Raw genomic sequence first — 6,000 nt, forward strand, 5'->3', positions numbered from 1 at the left:
AAAATTGGCAGGTTATCAAATAAAGCATCTGGCCCACTCTACCTCTTGCCCTCTATTTATAGGAGTGTCCAAATTTTGATCATGTGACCACAGGGCACTGCAATGGCCATAACTTGAGACCAGTCATAAATACTATTCGTTCAGTGCTGTCATACTTTTGAATGGTTGCTGAATGAATGGTCATTAAGTGACAACTACCAGTATGATGTCGTCAGCCTTTTGAGATAGTCCCGACCAGGAGACCAAACCTATGAATGCTAATATTACTTTTATTACAAGTATGAATGTGCCTCTCCTCTCCCTGCCTTTATCTACTGGAGGACTAGGGAGGGTCAAGTCTGAGATACTTTTTCAAAATACATTCCTGCTTGGGACTCAGATTTCTCTTACATGACCATTGTCTTCATTGCAGCTCTTCTCCCTGTTGCTCAAGGTTATTCTCACAGCCCATTACAGCCATGGACTAGCATCCTGACTTTTGACACCTTGTATGTGTGCATTTAATCTTTGGCATGCCGAGGGCCTTGATCCAAAAGGTAGGTGAGTCTGGAACAAAAATGAAGTTTGATTTTATTTGCTTACATTTAGCTGGAATTGAATTAATAAAATATGTTTGCATCTCATGTATTTAATTATTTTCTTCTTCTGTCCAATAAAAACTTGTAATCTGATGGCAAGATCTGAAGGGGTAATGGGGGCTACATCTAAGGTTTGGACATCTCTGGTTTATAGTGTTCTGCTTTTGGGGGGTGAAAAAAGATGCTGGTAAAGTCATAATATAGTAACGAATGATATTCCTTCACCAATGCTCAGAGAAGGTTCAAGAGAATTCCCTGGAACCATTGAGGTCTTGCCAAACTTCAACTTCCAGCACTCCTCATTTTTTATGATACCAGCTGGAGCGTCTTAGAATTGTCATTCAATAACATCTGGAGATCCACAGGTTCCTGACAGCTGTCTTACAGGAGCAGGGCAAGTTGGAAGCCATGCTCAGCTGTGCCCTTCAGTACTTTGCAGTTTTTTCCTATTTACCCCCTCCACCACCACCACCCCCTCCCACACCAATTTGCTATCTTTGGCAGCTCTCAGTCTGCCTAATGGGAGGAATGGCTTTACAAACATAAATAATATTGAGCTGTAGACCACATAATTTGTAGAACTATAATTTCCCTTAATAATGTGAACCAAGTTCATATCACTCCTCTTGCATCATCTGCATATGTTATCTATCATTATCACTGTGGCTTTTGGTATTAATGTAAAGATGTTTACTGAGCTCTTTCCTAACTCAGTGACTTCTAATCACACTAGGAGTTCAGAGCCAGCATGGCTAATAGCTGAAGGACTCCAGTCTGGAACAGCCTGCAACAGACATTGTTATATACTTTATAACTATTATGGCTGCAAGGTTTCAGCTCCACCCTGAGAAAGTAGATTTGTGATGCCTGCAATCAAAGCAGCAGCCGAAAGCTACGTTTGCTTTCGTGGGCTGATATATGACTGAGTATTTCAGGCACACGTCCATCCTCATACCTGGCTTTCTGCCTGTGTTAATTTAGTTGAGGATTTTTTCCCCCAAGGCCAATATTAGGGCAGATTGAGAGGCTAGGTGAGCAATGCCTCTAAAATAGTGTTTCCCCAAAGCTGGCTGGGGAATTCTGGGAGTTGAAGTCCACCCATCTTAAAGTTGCCAAGGTTGAGAAACACCACTCTAGAAAGAGAATGATGGGGAAGCAACTTGCCCCATTTTGCCATTACTCTCCTACAACATAGCAGCACAGTGTGAATTTCTTTGGAGGGGGGAAAGTGCTTGCCTAAATACACTTAGTTTTGAGTACAGATAGTCTTAATGACTGCCCTGTTTAGCAACCATTCAAAGTTACAACAGCACTGAAAAAGTAACTTTACAACTAGTGCTCAAACTTACAACTGTTGCAGCATCCCCATGGTCATGTGATAACTGTTTAGGTGTTTTGCAGCCAGCATGCATTCATGACCATCCCTGCGGTCTTGTGATCACCATTTGTGAGCTTCACAGCTGGCTTCCGACACACAAGTCAATGGAGAAGCCAGGAGTAAAATCTCAAGTCACAGTCACATGATGTCTTGCTTAACAACCAAGACTGATTTGCTTAGTGATTGCAGCAGAACTGATATTGTAAATTAGGCACTTAGTGATGGAGTTGCTGGTCCCAATTTTGGTCATTAAGTGAGGACTACCTGTATTCATTAAAACAAATTAAAAAAGAAAATTAAAAAACAGTATAGTATAGTCTTCAGGCATTTTAGGGGGAAAACATTTTTTTTTAACCAAATGAACAGGCAGTCTTCTTGCCTTAATTGGGCACACAGAAAAAGAGCTCTAAAAACTGTAACAGAGCACCACCTTGTGGAACTGGTTAGTAGGTGTTACAAAAGCCTTCTTCATCTAGTATGTTTGGAAGTAGCACTGTTTACACACACATGCAAATTTAATCCTGATTAAATTACTATATTGCACAGTATCCTACTTTACCCTCAGTTTGGTTCTGAAACTCGTAAATGTGGTACCTTGATTGTTAGTGGTTTCAAACACTTTTTCTTGATATAATACCCATTTAAAACAGGTCTACTGGCTAGAAGCTTTCTTTCTGCACATGTAGTTGAGGGGAACACTCTTTTCATGAGATTAGAAAGACCCCATGTTTCTTATTATTGTGAAGGAAGGTAATACCTTTCTTCCACCAATTTTATACATTTTATATTTTACAGATTGGTAGTGTTTGAATGTAGTGCTAAACCATGAGTTAACCATTACTTATTGAATAAGTCACTGGTGGTGGGGTTCACATTTTGTGCCAAACTATAAACCATGGTTACTACTACAGTGGCTGAGTGCATATAACAGACTAAGCAAAAATCAAATCAACTTCATTAATTTTGGTTTGGAATGGGGAAAATATTTTTTTAACCTTTCATCTCTCCTCTGGCTGCAACATTGTATTGAAAGCAGTTGTTAATCCTTGTCATTACTGTGATCAAAGGTCACAGGGCTTCAATTACAGAGTCACTTTTTTTTTAGATTTTTTCATCCCGCCTTTATTATTTTTATAAATAATTCAAGGTGGTGAATATACTGATACTCCTTCCTTCTCCTATTTTCCCCACAACAACCACCGTGTGAGATGAGTTGGGCTGAGAGAGCGTGACTGGCCCAAAGTCACCCAGCCAGTTTTTCATGCCTAAGGCGGGACTAGAACTCACATGTCTCCTGGTTTCTAGTCTGGAGCCTTATCCGCTAGACCAAACTTCCTCTTTCTGATCTTTTGGACACACATTACACATACCCCATGGAATCCCTTGCATGGGATGGAAAAGCTCCTTTTGAGAATTTAGGTTAATGTTAAGTGATTCACTCATTTTATGTCACATGTTGTAGTGGCAATGCGGAAGACCACTGTTATTTCAAGGAGTTTAGGTGACATAGTTTGATTTCTCCTGCACATGTTAAGAAAGTTCACTTTGAATCATAATAATGTTCAGCTGGCTTGTTTTTCACTTTTACTTAGAAGTGGGGGGAGGGGGAGCAAAACCCTTGGGATCGTTTAGGATAAGCACTAGCTTATCTTTACAGTTCCCGGGCTCTGGAATCTTCTGATGAGGAGGTATCACATCTGGTCAAGGTCACTTTCAAAGCCCCTGTCTCCAAAACAGAGTCAGACTTGGATAAAAAGCCCTGGCATTGCCCCTGGAGTTTGGAGTGTGGACACAGGCCTTGGGACTAGGTGCTGTGTTATCTAAACCATCTTGGGGTCTCTCCTCTGTCACCTTATGGTTGCTCCCGACAGCAGGGGAAGAGTTTTATCATCTTGCTTGGTATGTTATGCTTTTATACTATGCTCTTGTATTCATGTTTAAGTCTGTTTGCTCAGGTTAACAGTAAAGCTTAAAATCTCCTTACCTACTGGTGTGTTCATTGTCTCTGGATCTAAAAGAACTAAAAGAACCAGTTGCCTGGGCACCTGATCACTGCCTTGACAATTGGCAAAATACATGTTCTCTATTTATTTAACTTTACCCCATTTTTTTGATAATTAGGCTTAAATTGCTTGGGAAAAATGACAGCATCCTTAAGGAAAAAGAGGAAAACCCCATCCATCCATCCATCCATCCATCCATCCATCCATCCATCCATCCGCATTTATTTAAAATATGTAATATTCTGTTTCTCAGTTTAAAATAAAATTCTCAGGCTCTTATACTTCACAATACAAGCAAGAAAACACTGTCGTCACCCATGATGACTGAAACAATTGTTCATAGTTAGAGCCGTAAGATCAGCTCTTTACATCTTTGGAGTATAGATCCTTCTCCTCAAAGATCTTGGATTCTGACACTGTCCCTTATTGAAATCAGCTTTCCTTTTGTTTCTGCTCAAATCTATCCAGAGGACTTTTTTTCTGAAAAAGCTCCCCACCCCCAATGTTTTCATCAACTGGCAGAAATTTAATAAAGTCTGCTTTGTGCTATGTTCTGGAAGCTGCATTTGTTCATCTTTTTCTGCATCACATCACTTTAACATGCAGGACCCTGCTAGGAAATGCAACGCCATGTCCATGCAGCCATCTCAAGAAAGGCTCTCTTTGCTAGCTCAGAATCTTGGCTAGCTCAGGGTCCAACACACAGTGCATTGTACACCTTCAACGGCTATGTTCTGAGCTATATATTAAGCCTTTCTGGACAGTGGAATTACAGGATGCCCCAAACTCTGTCTGGTGCTTGGTACTGACATGTACTATTCAATATAGAATCACTGACTATAGAAAAGGTGACAGAATCAGGACATACTCTAAAAAAAAACCTCCTGAATTTTGCAGAGCCATACAAAATCCTCTTTGGCATTGCTAAATAGCTCTGGAAAACTCTGAAGAGGCCCTAGATAATAACGACCTAGATGGACTACTGGTCCAAGGCTAGAAGACTACTTCCATTTTCTTGTAAATAAAGTCTCCTTCAGGATGAGTTTGCTGCTTGCTAACTTCACAGATATACCCATGGAGTTTTCTTGACAATCATATGGATGTGGTTTGCCACTACCACCTTCCCAGTTGACTCCACAGCCCTAGAATTCCTGAAGTCTCCCAAGTACTAGCCAGACTAGCAGTGCTTAACCTCCAAGCCCAAATAGAGTCATCCAGATGCTGTCACTTGCTGAGAAGATAATCTCATAGCTACACTATAATTATTTTAAGAGGGTATATATATATCGATTGCATACTCTAGATTACCTTAAAGGACCACCAATGAACAAGGAGAAAAAAAAAACAGGTCTCAAAACCTCATTCAAATCCATTTACTATAGAGACTGGAGTTCCTCTGATAAGATATACCTGATTTGATGACGCATGGATTGAAAATGCATCAAAACATTCAACTCTGAAGTAGTATTTTGTCCTTTAATGTCCCAGGACAAAGCTTCCAATTATTCAGCATCATTTTATGGATAAGCTTATAATGTACTGTCATTATCTAGTAATTTTCAAAGGAAATAAGTTAATGAGGTCTAAGAAAATGTGGGAGTTTTTACCTTAATTACCTGGTTCATAGATCAGAGTAATTATATTTCAACAGATTTCCATATATAATCTACAAGTAATTACTGCAGCTGCCAGCTGTTAAAATATTAAACTAATTGTACCCAAGAAAAGTTTTGAAAACAAGTTTTTGACCCTTTGTGGGTTTGAATTAGAATATATTTCACAGTTTCCATGAAAAAAAAAAACTAAATGAAGATAAAATACCAAACCAAATCAATGAAGGACGCAAGTGGCTTTTTTCCATCAAGGAAATAAACAAGAGTGGGAATAGACCTTCTGGATTTATTTATTAAAAAGCAAAGCTAGCATGTTATTTATTCAGTGAAGCTAATTTATAAAGCTTTCTTCCATACTCAACATTTCTCCTTCATTTCAAGGAAGATAAAGGATTCCTGAAAAAAAAAATGCTTTATTTCACTCATCA

The sequence above is a fragment of the Python bivittatus genome, unplaced genomic scaffold (genome assembly GCF_059951505.1).
Source record: "Python bivittatus isolate LINGU-HERP-01145 unplaced genomic scaffold, Pbiv_v1 ctg000020_np1212, whole genome shotgun sequence".
Classification (NCBI taxonomy): domain Eukaryota; kingdom Metazoa; phylum Chordata; class Lepidosauria; order Squamata; family Pythonidae; genus Python; species Python bivittatus.